Source organism: Meles meles, unplaced genomic scaffold (assembly GCF_922984935.1).
Source record: "Meles meles unplaced genomic scaffold, mMelMel3.1 paternal haplotype, whole genome shotgun sequence".
In the NCBI taxonomy this organism is placed as follows: Eukaryota; Metazoa; Chordata; class Mammalia; order Carnivora; family Mustelidae; genus Meles; species Meles meles.
The window spans coordinates 984,651-1,003,000 of NW_025721109.1; the positions used below are offsets into that span (position 1 = coordinate 984,651).

General features: G+C 43.1%; 1 pseudogene; it reads right to left on the bottom strand.

The window, feature by feature from the left end:
• Positions 1 to 1,439: 1,439 nt before the first annotated feature.
• On the bottom strand, positions 1,440 to 3,054 carry LOC123935976 (annotated as a pseudogene).
• Between the last annotated feature and the right edge of the window lie 15,296 nt (positions 3,055 to 18,350).

Genomic DNA, 18,350 nt, shown 5'->3' on the forward strand with positions numbered 1-18,350 from the left:
TGAGACCATGGAGGTTTTCCCAATCGGGGGGTTGTTGCTCTCAAACAGCAAGGTTTCCTCCTGCGAGCAGATGGAGTCCTGTTTGATGGCACAAGTGTCCCCTTATGGAAAGAGAGCAGGACTCTATTTTTGGATGCCTGGAAACCCCACCTCGAATTTCCCGTGGTGCCTAGGAACAAGACAGCTTGGATCTCCTGGCTCTGGAGCTAGACACCTCACAGCTCCCAATAGTTTGGTGTCATTCTGGGGAATGTTAGTCTCCTTTTTTTTTTTTTTTTTTCTGTCTCAGTGGTCCCCTAAGAAGAGGGATTCCAAAACAGGGCTCTGGGTATGGACGCCTGGAAATCTCCACCTTGGGTTAGGATTTGGGTCTAGGAGAAGTGCAAGCCCGATATGCGGGCACATGTTCTGGCTACCGAGGGCCTTATATGAAATGGGGGCTCAGGCTGAGGGTCACAATGTGTGTTTGTGCCAATGCGGTCCTCAAGAGTGGGCGTGGCCTCATGGGTCCTCCAGGTTTCCTCTGCTCTGAGGGTTTTACACCCTTCCCAACAGCAAGGTTTCCTGCTAGGGGAAAGGAGGAGTTCTCTTTTCTGCATTAGTTTCCTCCATATGCAGGCATCTGAGATAAGGTCTAGGGACAGATGCCTGAAAACCAAGGCTGGGTAGAGATGACAGCCTAGGGCCATGGCAAGTCTGTTCTTCTGGATATGTGGCCAGCTGTCTGGGTTGCTGATGGGAGGCCTTGGCTCAGTCTGTGTCAGACAGAGCAGTAATACACAGGGAAGCCTATGGTACTGGGGTGTCATCGGGGGCTGTGCAGTTTGATCCTCATTTGGGGTATTTGGGTAACCCCATAGGGCAGTTTTTTCTTCTGCTGGGCAGGCAGAGTGCTGCATTGTGGCTCCAAAATTAGTATGCAGATTATTATTTCTATTGGGAGGACTACTTGATTGTCTAGTTCTAACTGTCATAGTTCTCCAGGATTTAGCTCTTCAGTTGGGTTTATATAGGCGTCAAAGTGTAAGTCTTCATAATCTGTGTACTCATAACTTCAGTATCATTGGTGACCCATAGTTTATGCAGTCAAGGAAGGATTATTGATCTCATCTATTATACAGATGATTCATTGTGAAAGTAAAGCAATTAAAATTAAAATGATAGCAGGTAGGATAGTTCATACTCTTTCAACTTCTTGAGTGTTGATAGTACTGGTATGTGTTAGTTTAGTAGTTAGTATTAATGAAATGATGTAGACAGCAAGAGAGCTGATTAAGAATATTATTATTAATGTATGGTCATGGAAATGTAATAATTCTTCTATAATAGAGGAGGTTGCATCTTAAAGGCCTATTTGGAAAGGGTACGCCATAGAGATATAAAGGACTTCCACCTATAATTTGACTTTGACAAAGTCATGTAATTTTTACTAGCATCTCTTTATCGAGAAAGACATAGTGGTTAGGATATTGGCTTGAAACAAATTCTAGGGTGTTCTATTCCTTCCTTTCTTATTTTGGTAATACTTAGGTAGGCTCTTTGAATGTGTGATATGGAAGAGGGCATCCATGTAATCATTCAATGTTTGCTGAAGTAAGTTCTCTTATTATCACCTCTTGTTTGGATGCGAAGGCTTCTCAGATTGTGAAGATTATTAATAATACTGCCGTTAATGAGATAAATAAACCCATGGAAGACACCATGTTTCATGTTGTATAAGCATCTGGATAATCGGAGTATCATCGAGTTATTCCTGATAGGCCTAGGAAATGTTGAGAAAAATGTTATATTTACTTCTACAAATATAATTGTGAAGTGAATTTTTGTTCAAAAAGCATTTAGTGTGCAACCTGTGAACAGTGGGAATCAATGGACAAACCCGCCTATGATTGCAAACACTGCCCCCATTGAAAGTACATAATGGAAGTGTGCTACCACATAGTATGTGTCATGAAGAACAATAACTAATGATGAGTTCAATAATACAATACCTGTTAATCTGTCCACTGTGAAGAGAAAAATAAACCCTAGTGCTCATAATATAGCTGGCGATCATTAAATATTCCCTGCATGTAGAGTGGCCAGTCAGCTAAATACTTTTACTCCCACTGGAATTGCAATGATTATAGTAGCTGAGGTGAAGTATGCTCGTGTGCCGACATCCATTCCTACGATAAACATGTGATGGGCTTATATAATAAATCCTAAGTAACTGATAGATATCATTGCTCAGGCAATGTATGTAGCCGAATGGTTCTTTTTTTTTTTTTTCCCCTTGAGTAATAGGTTATAACATGTGAGATAATGTCAAATGCTGGTAGAATTAGAATATATACTTCGGGATATCCAAAAAATCAGAATAGGTGTTGATAGAGAACAGGGTCTCCTCCTCCAGCTGGGACAAAGAAGGTAGTATTTAGATTTCTGTATGTGAGTACTATGGTAATACCGGCTGCTAGAACTGTTAATGATAAGAGTAGAAATACAGCTGTGATCAGGACAGATCATACGAATAGAGGAGTTTGATATTGTGGTATTGCAGAGGGATGTATTTTGATTATGATAGTAATAAAGTTAATGGTTCCTAGGATGGATGAGACACCTTCCAGGTGTAGGGAGAAGACTATGGCGTCTACAGATGCTCCTGCATGTGCTAAATTCCCTGCTAGAGGAGGGTACACAGTTCATCCTGTTCCTGCACCTGCTTCTACCATGGAAGAAGCTGGAAGGAGAAGAAAGGAGAGGGGAAGAATTCAAAATCTTATATTATTTATTCGTGGAAATGCTATGTCAGGTGTGTCAGTTATTAAGGGTACTAATCAGTTTCTGAATCCTCCAATCATAATTGGCATTACTATAAAGACAATTATTACAAACGCATGGGCAGTTAAAAATACTTAGTATATTTGGTCATCTCCTAGTAGAGCACTTGGTTAGCCCAATTCAGTATGGATTAATAGGCTAAGAGCAGTGCCTATCATTCCGGCTCATGCACCAAATAAAAGGTAAAGGGTCTTTATGATTTGTGGAGAATAATCATTGCTTTATGAACATAGGTAAATGGCCGATAAAGGCATTAGACTGTAAATTGAAGAATGGGGGTTTGAGTCCTCTTTATGCCAAGTTCTATGGTGAAATATTACGTTGAATTGCAAATTCAATGCAGCAGCTTCAACCCTGCCAGTGCTTCTCCCACCTTTTTTTTTTTCCTTCACAGCAGGAGAAGTAGATTGAAGCCAGTTGACTAGGGTATTTAGCTGCTAACTAAAGTTTCGTGGGATGATAGCCCATCAATCTAGAAAGGGCTTAGCTTAGTTAAAGTGATTTGCATTCAGTAGATGTGAGAAATTCTCTTGCAGTCCTTAAGGTGAGATTCAAGAGTTAAGTGAACGGCACTTACTCAGGGCTTTGAAGGCCCTTGGTGTTTTTAACCTAAACTGCTAGAACAGTGTTAGTATTATTGGGGTTAATGGAAGTAATATGGTCGAAGTTACAATTAGTGGAGATAAAATAATTACAGTTTTTTTGTGTGTTTTCGAATTGCCATTTTCTTTTTATGGTGTTTATTGAGGGGAATGTAGTTAGTGCTGTTGCGTGTGTTAACCGCATATAAAAGTGTAGGTTTAGTAGGGCTGTAATTGCTATAAATGTTGATATAACAATTATATTGTTTTGTTTTTTGTGAGTTTGTAGATGATTATTCATTTAGGAATGAATCCTGAGAGGGGAGGTAGGACTCCTAGTGATAGTATGATTCTTAGGGTTAGTGAGGTAATTAGTGGGAATTTGTTTCATATATGAGATAGTGATAGTGTGGTTGTAGATGAACTGAGTGTGAACAGTATGAATGTTCCAAGTGTTATTGTAATGTAGATTATGAGGTTTAATATTATTAGGGTAGGGTTATATGTTGTTACTGCAATCATTCATCCTATGTGGGCGATTGATGAGTATGCTAGGATTTTTCATAGTTGTGTTTGGTTAAGGCCTCCTCAGCCTCCTGCTAGAATGGATATAATAGCTATGGCTACTAGTAAGTTTGGATTTATAGATGGAGAGATTTGGTATAGAATGGATAAGGGGACGATTTTTTGTCAGGTTAGTAGAATTATTCCTGATGATAGTGGGATTCCTTGGGTTACTTCAGGTACTCAGAAGTGGAAGGGTGATAGTCCTAATTTTATTGCCAGAGCTAATGTTATGTTTGATGCAATTGGGTTAGGGGTATTTAGTATTGTTCATTGTCCTGTCAATAGTAGGTTAATAATAATTCCTAATATTAAGAGTATAGATGCAGAGGCTTGGGTAAGGAAATATTTTGTTGATGCTTCTATGGCTATGGATTGCATTTTTTATTGAAATGGGGATAATAGCTAGTATATTTATTGAGAATCCAATTCAGATTGTCAGTCAGTGAGAGCGTATTAGTACTATAATGTTTCCTGAAATTACAGTTGATATAATGATAGTAAGTATGGGGGGTTTAATTAGTATGGGAAGGGGATAAACCAACATTTTTGGGGTATGGGCCTGATAGCTTATTTAGCTGACCTTACTGTAGAATTTGATGTGAGTTGGGTAACACAAAGATTTTTTGAGTTCTTAGGATTAGGTTCAATTCCTGTAATTCTAGAAATAAGAGGGCTTGAACCTCTATAATCAAAGTAACTCTTTTGTCAGACATATTTCTTATGTTTGGGGAGGAATAGTTGCTGTTATAATGGGTAAGGTTACATGTCATATGCATAGGGCTAGTGTCAGGGGGACATTTATTATTTTTCATAATAAATGTATGAGTTGGTCCTAATGGAATCGTGAAAAGGGTGCTCAAATTCATAGGAAGGAAGTTCTTAGTAGAAGTGTTTTTATGGTAAAATTGATGGAGCGTGGTTCTGGTAAGTATGGGGTGTGGAATGTACCAGAAACACGATAGTTGTAAGGATATTCATTATAATAATGTTGGCATATTCAGCTAGGAAAAATAGGGTGAAAGGTCCGACTGCCTATTTGATGTTGAATCTGGAGACTAATTCTGATTCTCCTTCTGTTAAGTCAAATGGGGCACAGCTAGTTTCTGCTAGGGTTGAGATAAATCATATTATAGCTAGGGATCATGCGGGGAGAATTTGTCATAGGTGTTCTTGTGTAGTAATAAGTAGTAATAAGTGTGGATAGGGTAAAAGAGCCATTTATTAATAATACTGATAGGAGGATAATGGATAGTGTGACTTCATAGAAAATTGTTTGGGCTACAGCTCAAAGGGCCCCAATTAGGCCATATTTTGATTTTGAGGCTCATCTGGACCATAAAATAGAGTAAACAGGTAGGCTTGATAATGCTAATATGAATAGGATTCCTAGGTTTATATTGATGAGAGGGTAAGGTTTTGATAATGGGATTCATATGTCTAGGGCTAGTGTTAGGGCTAGAATTGGGGCTATTACAAATATAGTGATAGATGATATTAGGGGTGGTAAAGGTTCTTTAGTGAATAGTTTTATGGCATCTGCATTTGGTTGCAAGAGGCCATAGTGTCCTACGATGTTTGGGCCTTTACGGAGTTGTATATGCCTTAGGATTTTTCATTCCACTAATGTTAGAAAGGCAACAGCAGGTAGGATAGGTACAATTAGTGAAGTGATATTAATTATAAACATAATGTTAGGAAGAAAATTTGACCTCTGAGGATAAAAGTTTAAGTTTTATGCAATTACTGGGCTCTGCCACCCTAAAAATCCTATCTATAGGGCTATGAAATGAAGGTGGCCTATTTAGATTAAGATTATATCCTCTATTAGTCCAACGGCATTCCCATAGAATAGGCCTTACTTCTCGTGTCCTTTCATACTGGGAGAAGTTGTTGTAATAGATAGAAAACGACCTGGATTGCTCTGGTCAGAACTCAGATCATGTAGGACTTTAATTGTTGGACAAACAAACTTTAATAGCTGCTGCACCATTGGGATGTCCTGATCCAACATCGAGGTCATAAACCCTGTTGTTGATATGGACTCTCAAATAGGATTGTGCTGTTATCCCTAGGGTAACTTGTTCCATTGTTCAAATTTCTTGCGTCAATAAATGATACTATATTTTGACTGATTTCTCTATATTTGTATCAGTCGGAGGTTATTTTATTCTCTGAGCTCACCCCAACCTAAACTGTTAATCCATTAATAAGATTGTGTTATGCCTAATTGGTGATTAAATAGACTTATTATGGACTAGTTAATTGAAGCCCCATAGGGTCTTCTCATCTTATTAGTTTATTCCCGCCTCTTCATGGGAAGGTCAATTTCACTGATTGGAAGTAAGAGACAGTTAAACCCTCGTGTGGCCATTAATGCAAGTCCTTATTTAGAGAACAAATGATTATGCTACCTTTGCATGGTCAGGATACTGCGGCTGTTTAACTAGTGTCACTGGGCAGGCAGTGCCTCCAATACTGGGCATGCTGGAGGTGATGTTTTTGGTAAACAGGTGGGGTTTGTGCTTGACGAGTTCTTTTTACTTGTTGCATACTTAACAATTGATTTGATATGTGCTTTATTAGTAGTTTATTTTTATCATCTTAACTATCAGTGGGTTTTCATTTACTGTTATAAGGTTATTCAAGAAGAAATGTTTCTTGTTAATCATACTAGCGTCATTGCTTCTATTATTAAACAGATTAGTCCAGTAGTACGTTAGGAGTTGGCTTAAGATTTTTGGAATTAAGAGGGTTGGGTTGTTGACCTTGAACGCTTTCTTAATTGATGGCTGCCCTTAGGCCTAATGGTTTTATTTAAATTTACTCTCTAAGTAAGGTTGTATCCTTATTCTAAAAAGCTGTACCCTTTTAGATTATATTTTAAATTTACATTATAATTTTGGGATTTGTTGGGTAAATTTAGAGTTGAACTGATATTCTATTCTGGGAAACCAGCTATCAGCATGGTTGTTGGGCTTTTCACCTCTACCAATAAATCTTCTCACTATTTTACAACATAGGTGAGTTTATTCCTGTGGTTTGTTCATAGGTAGCTCATCTGGTTTGGGGGGAGTTAGCTTAATATCTCTTTGCTAAATTATTCTAGATAGATCATTATGCAAAAGGTATAAGGGGTGATCTTTGCTGTTTATTATTTAAACTTTCTTTCATCATTCCCTTATGGTACTTTCTCAGTAGCTCTAAGTAAAATTTCTATCTCCTATACTATAATGATGTAATTGAATGTTTTGCTTAGAGGCTTATTGTAGTAGTTGAGTTAGTGGTTGGTTGGGCTAGTTTTGGTTCAATGTGGTCATTGGTGTATGAAATCTTCTGGGTGTAAGCCAGATGCTTTAATTAAGTTACACTTTGATTTATCCAAGCTCACTTTCCAGTATGCTTACCTTGTTATGGCTTATCTCCTCTTGAGTTGGTTTAGTCTCTATTATGTAGTGTTTGGGTGTATTGCTTGAGGAGCATGATGTGCAGTGTGTGCATGCTTCATGGCCCTCTTCAATTAAGCTTTCTACTCTTAATTTACTACTAAATGCACCTTTAGTTTTTAGTTTTCATAAAAACTTTCGTGAGTATATTCTTGATTAGAAAATGTAGCCTATTTCTTCCCACTTCATGGTTTACACCTTGACCTAACTTTTAAATGTATAATTATTATGCTTACTTTTCTTCCTTTTGAGGGCTTTTTGAAGATGTTGGTATATAGATTGACTTAACTAGAAGTGGTGAGGCTTATCGGGATTTATCAATTATAGAACAGGCTCCTCTAGAGGGATGTAAAGCACCGCCATGTCCTTTGAGTTTTAAGCTGTTGCTAGTAGTTCACTGGCAGACAATTTTGTTGTACAAATTATTTATGTTTAGGGTTGAGCATAGTGGGGTATCTAATCCCAGTTTGGGTCTCAGCTATCGTGTGATCGGAAACAATAAATTCACTTTCGTGGTATATTTTATGTTAACAGTAGCTTTTTACGGCTTGGTTAAATTTTAACTTTAGTGTGATGTAGTAGTTAATATGTTTTATGCTGTGGGCCTATTAATTTGGGTTAATGTGACCGTGGTGGCTGGCACGAAATTTACCAACTCAATGTTAACATGACTTAGTCAAAGATTCGTTCATGGCTAAATTTCTGTCACTGCTGTATCCCGTGGGGGTGTGTTTGAGCAAGGTGTTATGAGCTACTTATTTAATGTTGTTGATACCCGCTCCTTTTTTTAAAAATATTTTATTTATTTGACAGAGAGAAATCACAACTAGGCAGAGAGGCAGGCAGAGAGTGAGGAGGAAGCAGGCTCCCCACAGAGCAGAGAGCCTGATGTGTGGCTCGATCCCAGGACCCTGGGATCATGACCTGAGCTGAAGGCAGAGGCTTTAACCCACTGAGCTACCCAGGCGCCCCAATACCCGCTCCTTTTAATCAGTTTAGGGATTTAGAGGGAATTTTCACTGGGATGTGGAGACTTGCATGTGTAATTCTGTTAATAATCAATAGGAAGGCTAGGACCAAACCTTTATGTTTATGGAGTCTTATGACTCTTCTAGGCATTTTCAGTGCCTTGCTTTAATTAATAAGCTACATTAACAGGTGTAGGATTAGATTATTTAATGTTAAGGTGTTTAGGCACAGTAATTTAGTTATTAGTATTAAATGTAAGTTCATAGGGGGTATTAGATGTGGGGTATTACATCTATAGATAGCTTTCTTGAATAGAGTATTCTGGGTAAATTAGTGATAGAGATTAATGTATGGAGTATCAGTATAAGAGGCTTCTTATGTATGTTGCATGTACTTAGTTCTGTTTCGGGGGTTTTGCAGGACAATTTTAAGTGTTTGTATACTTTTGAAGTTATGGGGGGAAAGGGAGTTTGATTTAGCTAGTTTCTATCTGTTGAATACACGTACGTATGTACGTGTGTATGTGTGTACGTGTATACGTGTGTATGTCCTGTAACTTTTGACCGAATGGCAACTTATGGTTGTGCGATGCAGATAAATGATGATGATTAAGCCCAGCTACAAGTTATTTGAATGCAATGAGGCCTTTACAGCCATAGCTGAGTGATACCAGCCCCAGCCCCGAAAAATTAAAAAAAATACCAAATGCATGACACCACAGTTTTGTGTGATCATGGGCTTATTAGTCATTAGTACATTGAGATGTCCCATTTGAAGGGTTAGTAGGATTGGATTGAGGACTATCATGGCCCTGAAGTAAGGACCAGATGCCAGTATAGTTTCATTGTAGAAACCCCCACATTCGATGGGCCTGGAGCAAGAACAGGTACACATCACACAAGGACTGATGGTTTCTCAACGCCTGGTGATCAAGCTCGTGGTCTAGGTGAGGTGCACATATGTAAAATCAATCATAGCATGTACATGCTTATATGCATGGGGCAAACCATTAATGCACCAAAAATATATATTGGGGAAGCACAGTAGATTTTTTTAAATATATGAATTGAAATAATGAGAAATCAGGGAATAGTTTAGTTAGAATGTCAGCTTTGGGTGCTGATGGTGGGGCTATTACTTCTTCTTTGAGTCTTAGGGAGATGGAGTTCTCAATTTTTGCTTTACAAGAAGAAATTTTATACTACAAAGACTTCATTTTAATAAGTTCTTCTCGATAATGCTGATAGTTGTTAGAATTGGAAGGAGTGTGAAGTAAAGGATTGAGGCTCATTGACCAATGGAGACGAAGGGGTGTTCTACTGGTTGAGCATCAATTCATGTTAAGGTAAGGAGATTAGCTACTAGTAATCAAAATAGGCACTGGCTTTGTGGGCAGAATATCATAACTTGTTTTGAAGTATGTAATACTGGAGTAATGGCTAGGACTAGAATGGAGAAGACTAGGGCTAGTACTCCTCCTAGTTTATTAGGAATAGATCGTAGGATTGTGTATGCGAATAAGAAATATCACTCGGGTTTGATATGGGGTGGTGTGTTAAGTGGGTTGGCAGGGATGTAGTTGTCAGGGTCCCCTACTAGGTCAGGTGAGAATAGTACTAGTATTACGAGTACTAGGATTAGGAATAGGGCACCTCAGATGTCTTTAATTGTGTAGTATGGGTGGAATGAAATTTTGTCCGAATCAGATGGGATTCTGGAAGGACTGTTGGATCCTGTTTCATGAAGAAATAGTAGATGAATTGCTGCTAGTGCTGAGATGATGAATGGTAGGATAAAGTAGAAGGCAAAGAATCATGTTAAGATGGCATTGTCTACTGAAAAACCTCCTCAGATTCACTCTACGAAGTTGGTTCCAATGTATGGGATTGTTAATAATAAGTTGGTAATTATGGTTGTGCCTCAAAAGGACATTTGTCCTCATGGTAAAACATAACCTCTAAATGCTGTTGCTATATCTGCCAATAGTAGGATAATGCCGATGTTTCATATGTTTCAGGGAGTATAAAATATCCATAGTATAGGCTTCATCCTGCATGTTGGAATAGGCAGATGAAGAATATGGAGGCTCCGTTGGCATGTATATATCGGATGATTCAGCCGTAATTGGCATCTCAACAGATGTGTGTATTTGATGAGAAGGAGGTGGTTGTGTGTGATGTGTAGTGTATAGCTAAGAATAAAACTGTAAGGATTTGAAAGATTAGGCAAATTCCGAGACAGGAGCCAAAATTTCATCATGCTGAGATGTTTGATGTTTGTGGTAGGTCGATAAATGAATTGTTGAAATTTTTAGTTAGTGGGTGGGACTTACGAATGTTGGTCATTAGTGTTCTTATAGTTGAAATACACTGATTTTTTTTGTGTGTTACCAGTCATGGTTAGATTCCATGTAGGAATAATGATGACATAAAATGTATTCATTTTAAGTACTATTTTTGTAGTTAGTGTGAGGACAGAAATCTGAAAACAAAAGCTTGTGTAATTTTTAGGCCTAGGGCATGGCAGGCCCAGAATGCAGAGGCTGAGGTAAGAATCCTATCATCTTAAGTAAGGTCAAGGGTCAGACGTTTGCTCAGGTTCAAGTGTGTGTCCTTTATGGCCGACTAATGCAATGTGGCGCCATGATGCCATGGAGGTTTTCCCAATCTGGGGATTGTGCACAGCTCCAAACATCATGGTTCCTTCTGCAGGACTGGAGACATCAGGTTGATGGCTCGTATGTCCCCAGTATAGAAGATTCAATGTCAGGGCTCTATGTATGGATGCCTGGGAACTCCACCTAGGGTTACCATTGAGACATGAGACATGGCTTTGTCTCATGAGAGGTTCGATCTGCTGGCTCTGGTGCGAGCTACACAGGGGGCTGAGTGGAAATGGAGTCTCACACTGATGGGTCACAATCTGGTTTTGTGTCCAGGGAGATCTTGGAATGTTGTGGCTGCTCGGAGCCATGAAGGATTCTATTGCCTTGAGGCTTAAACACAGCTCCAAATAGAGAGGTTTCCTTCTGCGACAGAAAGTTTTCTGTTTTGGGCCTCAGGAACCCTCCATATGTTGGTATTCGAGACCAGGGCTCTGGAAACGGATGCCCAAAAATCACAGCTGGTGTTCAGATTAGGGCCTAGGGACATGTCAGTTTCAATCTTCTGTTTCTGGGGCCATCTACCTGGGTGTCTGACTGTAGATCCATGCACAGATCCATGCAGTCAGACTGCTTATTTTTATCTAGGGTGGCCTACTAAACTGGGTGGCTTGAGGGCCTTGCAGGTTGCTCCTAATCTGGAGAGTTTTGGAAACTTTAAAGGGCACAGTTTCCTTAGGGAGTGCAGGCATAGTCCTATAGTGTGGCTCAACATGCTCCAGTCTTGAGGGTGTGTGGGTCAGGGCTCTGGGGACAGAAGATTGAAAAGATAAAATGGGTAAGGGTAGGCCTGTGGGTATGGCATTCCTGATCTGCCGACCCTGAGGGAGCTCCTTGGGATCTGAAATTAGGGCGATTGGGAGGCAGTAGCTCAAGTTTTTGCCTCTGGGTTTTGTGTCTAGGATGGCCATGGAATATAAGGATGGACTCATCGGGCATGGAAGGTTCTCCCTCTCTGGGGATTTTGCGTGGCTCCCAATAGTTTGGTGTCATTGTGGAGGAAGGGAGGAGTCCTGTTTCCCTCGCAGAGGTCCCCCAAAAAGAGGGATTCCGGATCACGTCTCTGTGAACAGGTGTCTGGAAAACCCTTCCTTGGGTTCATATTTGGGCTTATGGGTATGGCAAGCCCAATTCGCGGGCTCTTGGTCCAGGAACCAAGAGGCCTTATTTGAAAATGGGGCTCAGGCTGAGGGTCACAATGCATGTTTGTGCCCAAGATGGCCCTCAATTTTGAGTGTGACCTCATGGACCCTGTAGGTTTCACCAATTTGGAGGGTTTGACACCCATCCCAACAGTAAGGTTTCCAGCCATGGGGAAGGAGGAGTTCTGTTTTGTGCATCAGGTTCCCCCATATGCAGGGATTTGATATAATGTCTGGGGACAGATGCCTGTAAACCTCATCTAGGGTTCAGATTATGGCATAGAGGCATGTCAGGTTCAATCTTCTGTCTCTGGGGCCATCTACCTGGGTGTCTGACTGGAGGTCATTGCTCAGGGTGTGTCAGACTATGCATTTTTGTCCAGGGTGGCCTATTTAATTGGGGTGGCCTCGGGGGCCTTGCAGGTTTCTCCTTATCTGGAGTGTTTGGCAATTTAAAGGGCACAGTTTCCATCGGGAGGGCAAGCACAGTCTTGTGGTGTAGCTCTGGAGGCTGGAGCCTGGAGCGTGTGTGGGACAGGGCTCTGGGAATAGAAATCTGAAAACACAAACTTGGGTTAAACTTAGGGCCGAGGGTTTGGCATGCCTGATCTGCAGACCCCGAGAGGGGTTCCTCGGGATCTGAAATTAGGGTGACTGTAAGGTGGTAGCTCAATCTTTTGTCTATGGATTGTGAGTTTAAGTTGGCCACAGAATGTATGGGAGCCTCATGGGGCCATGGAAGATTCTCCCTCTGTGGGGATTTTGCCCAGGTCCCAATAGTTTGGTGTGATACTGGGGGAAGGGAAGAGTCAAGTTTTCTGTCTCAGGGGTCCCCCCAAAACAGGAATTCCAGAGCAGAGCTCTGGGTAACGGCACCTGCAAAACACCACCTTGGGTTAGGATTTGTGCTAGGGGCATGGCAAGCCTGATATTCATGCTCCTGGTCCAGCTACTGAGGGGCCTTATTTGAAAAGGGCTAAGGCTGAGAGTCAAAATGCGTGTTTGTGCCCAGGGTGGCCCTGCAGGTTTCTCCAGCTCTAGGGTTTTGACACCCTTCCAAACAAAAAGGTTTCCTGCCATGCAGAAGTAAGAGTTCTCTTTTGTGCATCGGGTTCCCGCATATGCAGGAATTTGAGATAAGGTCTGGGGACACATGCCAGAAAACCAAGTTTGGGTAGAGATGCAGGCCCAGAGCTATGGCTGGATATGCGACTAGCTCCCTGGGTGGCTGACAGAACATCTGGGCTCAGGCTGTGTCATACAGCATTAGTGCACAGGATGGTCTATGAAATTGGGGTGCTGTGAAGGGCTGTGAAGTTTTACCCTCATTTGGGTCTTTTGGGCAGCCACATCGGGCACTTTATCCTTCTGGTGGACAGGCAGAGTGCTGCATTGTGGCTCCAGAATTCCCAGTCTGGAGGGCTTGTGCGCCAGGAGTGTAAGGATGGAAGACTGAAAACACAAGCTCTGGTTAGGTTTAGGGCCTAGGGCAAGAGAAGCCAAATCTGCAGAAGCTGAATCGAGATCTCCAGCACCTGAAGTAAGGGCAAGTGTCAGACATTCACTCAGGCTGGACTTTGTGTCCATGATGGCTGCCTAATGGAGGTGGGGCCTCTTGAGGCCATGGAGGTTTTCCCACTCTGGATGTTGTGAGCTGCTTGAAACAGCAATGTTTCCATCTTTGGGACAGGGCTAGGCTTGTTCAATGGTTCATAGTTCCCCCATATGGGAAGATTCAAGAAGAGCGATCTATGTATGGATGCTTGGAAACCCTGCCTCCTGATCCCTTTGGCCCCTAGGATAAAGGCAGGTTTGATCTACAGGCTCTGGGGCAATCTACCCAAGGGAATGTGTTGAAATGGAGTCTCATGCTGATGCATCACAATGCCAGTTTGTGTCCAGGGAGACCTTGGAATGTGGTGATGGCTCAGGGGCCATGCAGGATTCTACTCCCCTGAAGGTTTTACATAAGTACAAATAGCAGTGTTCCTTTCTGGGGACAGCGTGTGCTCTGTTGTGAGCCTCAGGGATGCACCATATGCTAGTATTGGAAATCAGGCCTCTGGGGAATGATGCTTAAAAACCTAAGCTAGGTTTCAGATGAGATCCTAGAGGTATGTCAACTTCAATCTCCTCTTTCTGGCTCCACTTACCTGGGTGTCTGGCAGGAGCATCTGAGACCTGTGGTGTTCCTCAGCCAAAATCCTAACCCAAGTCTGGGTTTCCAGTCCTTAATACCCAGAGCCCTGCTTTTGAAGCCCTCCTTATGGGGACCTGTGAATCAGAAAACAGGATTCCTACTTTCCCCCCAAATGACACCATGCTATTTGGAGCTGTGCAAACCCTCCAAAGGAGGAGAATCTTCAATGGCTCCATGAGGCCACCCCTACATTTTGCATACATCCAAGAGACAAAAACCAGAGTCAAAAGACTGAGTCTTACCTCACACTCGCCCTATTTTCAGATCCAAGGATCTTTCCTAAGGTCTGCAGATTGGGCCTGCCATACCCTCGGCATTAATCCTAACCCTAGTTGGTGATTTCAGAATTCTTTTCCCAGAGTTCTGCCCCAGACATCCTCTAGCATGGGGATTCCATACCCTCACCACAGGACTATGCCTGCCCTCCAGGTGGAAGCTCGACCCTTTAGAGCTTCCAGAAACCTCAAGAATAAGAGAAAACTGCAAGCCCTCTGGGCCACCCCAAATTGATAGGACAACCAACAATGCACAGTCTGACACACCCTGAGCAACTACCTCATATCAGACATGCAGGTAGATTACCCCAGAGAGAGAGATGATTGAACCTGAAATGACCCTAGGCTCTAATCTTTACCATAGCTTGGGTTACCAGGCATCAGGACCCAGAGGCTTTGTCTTGAATTCCAATATCTGGGGTATCTCTGAGCCACAAAACACATCACATCCTGTCCCAAGAAGGAAATGTTGCTATTTGGAGCTGTGTCAAACCCTCAGGGTAGGAGGATGGGCCACAGCCACATTCCACGATCTCTCAGGACTCAAACCCGCATTGTGACCGATCAGCATGAGACACCAATCCAAATCAACCCCCTGGATAGTTGGCCCCAGATCCAAAAGATCAAAACGGCCATGTTCCTAGGCTGCAATGGTAAGGCGAGATGGGGTTTTCCAGGCATCCATACATAGACACTGCTCTCGAATATCTCCATATGTGGGGACACTGCTTCATTAAACAGCACAGCACCAGGGCCCACGATGCCAACAACGTGTGTATGCCTCCTTGGATACTAATGCACCTCTGAGTCATGTACCCCCAAGCAGCCACCGAGACATTTGGCCTTAGAGTCAGGAGATCGATCCCTAGGCCATTATGATAAACCTAGGTTGGGTTAGCAGGCATCCATACCCAGAGCTCTTCTCTCGAATTTCTCCACATGGGGGACACCACAGCCACAAAACAGAACTCCTCCAGCCCCCTGGAAGGAAACCTTGGTTTTTGGAGCTGTGTAAAAAACTCATAGATGGCAGAAACCTGTGCTGCCCCCTGCAGCCACGCCCACTTTTGCAATCCATCCTGGACACAAACACCCAATGTGACACAGCCTGAGCTGCATTTTCAACAAACCCACATGGGTAGCTGAGCCAGATCCAGGATCTAAGTCCTGCCATGCCACTAGGATCAACTGCAAAACCTAGGCTGGGTTTTCAGGCATTGATACCTGGAACCCTTCTCTCAAATCCCTCCATATAGGGGAATCCAGATTCCTAAAACAAAACAGGACCTAACCCCAGAATAGACCAAGCTACTTGGATGTGCACAAAATCCCCTCATCGGGACAAATCTCCTTGCCACCATGAAGCTAAACCTATATTTGGCACATCATCTACACAAACTCCAGACTGAGAGACATCCTGATCCTTGTCTTAACTTCAGATTCCCTGGAATTTGCCTCAGCGTACGTATGTTGGGCCTTCGATGCCTAATGCCCTAACCTAGCTTAGTTCTCAGGCCTCCATCTAGAGAGTCCTGGTCTATGAACCCTCCAGATAGGGTATACCTGAGAAAGAGCACAGTACTCTTCCTGCCCTCCAGAAGGAAAATGTGCCCTATGGAGCTGCACGCAACCCACTGATTCGGAGAAAGCTGCATGAACCCACAAAGCCACCCTCATTTACGGAAGCTGGCCCTGGACACTAAAACATTCTATCCCTCACCTGAGCCCCGACCTCCAGTCAGCCACCCACATAGCTGGCACCAGAGTCAGCACGTCAGAGTGGCCATTCCCCTAGGTAGGAATTGTAACAATAGGTTGGGTTTTCAGATATCGATTCCCAGTCCCCTTCTCTCAAATCCCTCCACATGGGAGACCCCTGAGTCACAAAACAGAACTCCTCTTGTCCCCCAGAAGCTTTCTGGAGATATGTATATCCCCCAGAGTTGGGCGAAATCTGAATTGCCCTTGAGGACACACCCATTAATGCTGGCCCTCACCAGAGCCCCGACCTCCAGTCAGCCACCCACATAGCTGGCGCCAGAGTCAGCACGTCAGAGTGGCCATTCCCCTAGGTAGGAATCGTAACAATAGGTTGGAATTTCAGATATTGATCCCCAGTCCCCTTCTCTCAAATCCCTCCACATGGGGGACCCCTGAGTCACAAAACAGAACTCCTCTTGTCCCCCAGAAGCTTTCTGGAGATATGTATATCCCCCAGAGTTGGGCGAAATCTGAATTGCCCTTGAGGACACACCCATTAATGCTGGACACAAACACCCATTGTAACCCCTAACCTGAGCCCCATTTCAACACAACCCCATGAGTAGCTCCACCCAGAGCCAGAACCTAAGGCCTATGATGCCACTAGGACCTAATCCTAAACCTAGTTTGGGTTTTCAGGCATCCATACCTGTAGCCCTACTCTCGAATCCCCCCATATGGGGCACCCCTGAGCCAAAAATCAGGACAGTACCTATTCCCCAGAATAGAACAAACTATTTTTTAACTATGTAAATTTCACAGAGAGGGAGAAATCTCCATGCCCCCATGATGCCACTCCCAGATTCGATGGATCTCATGGACACAAACTCCAACCTGAGCAACCTCTTCACACTCGCCTTAACCTCATATCCTGGGGAGATTGCCTTAGCAACTGCAGATTTGTTCTATCATGCCCTAGGCCCTTACCATACTCCTAGATTGTCTTTTCAGACTTCCATCATCACAGTCGTGGTCTACAATCCCTCCAGCTTGGGAACCCCGGAGACACACTACAAGACTCTGTTGGCCCTCCAGATGGAAAACATGCCCTATGGACCTGCATGCAAACCCCAGATTAGGAGAAAGTTGCAAGATACCCCTAAGCTACCCACAGTTAGAAGATGACCCTCCACACTAATACACATTCTGTCCCTCAGCTGAGCACCGACCTCCAGTCAGCCACCCAATTAGCTGGCGCCAGAGTCAGCAGATCGGACTTCCCATGCCCCATGCCTAAGCCAAACCCAAGGTTCAGTTTTCAGGAATCCATAACCAGAGTGCTGGTCTGGAATCCTTTCATTTGGAGGACACTAGAGCCATACAACAGGACTCCTTCTGTCCTCCAGATTGAAACCATAGTATTGGAACTGTGCAAAGCCCCCCAAGCGGGAGAAACCTCCATGCCCTAGCAGGACACCCACAACTTCAGCGGCCCTAGGACACCAATTCTAGTGTGAGCGAATGCCCGACACTCTCCTTCAATTCAGAATCCGGTGACCTTCCCTCAGCATCTGCAGATCAGAGATCCATAGCCTAGACCATACACGTAAACCTAGATTGGGTTTTCAAATATCGGTCCCCAGATTCCTGGAACATAAGTCCTCCAGATTGGGGACTCAAGAGCCAAACCACTGGATGATCCCTGCACTCCAGATTGAAACTGTGCCCTATGGAGCTGCACAAAACCCCTAGATTAGACAAACATGCAGAGCCCCAATACCACCACTCGTTTGAATACCACCCTGGATCCTAATGCACAGGAGGGCACAACCTGAGTCCCGACCACCAATCAGCCATTGAGTCAGCTCAACCCAGAGGCTAATCCTAACCCTAACCCTCACCCTAACCTTCCATGCCCCTAGGCTGAAATCCTAACCATAGTTTGGGTTCTCAGGCATCCATACACAGAGCCCTTCTCTGGAATCTC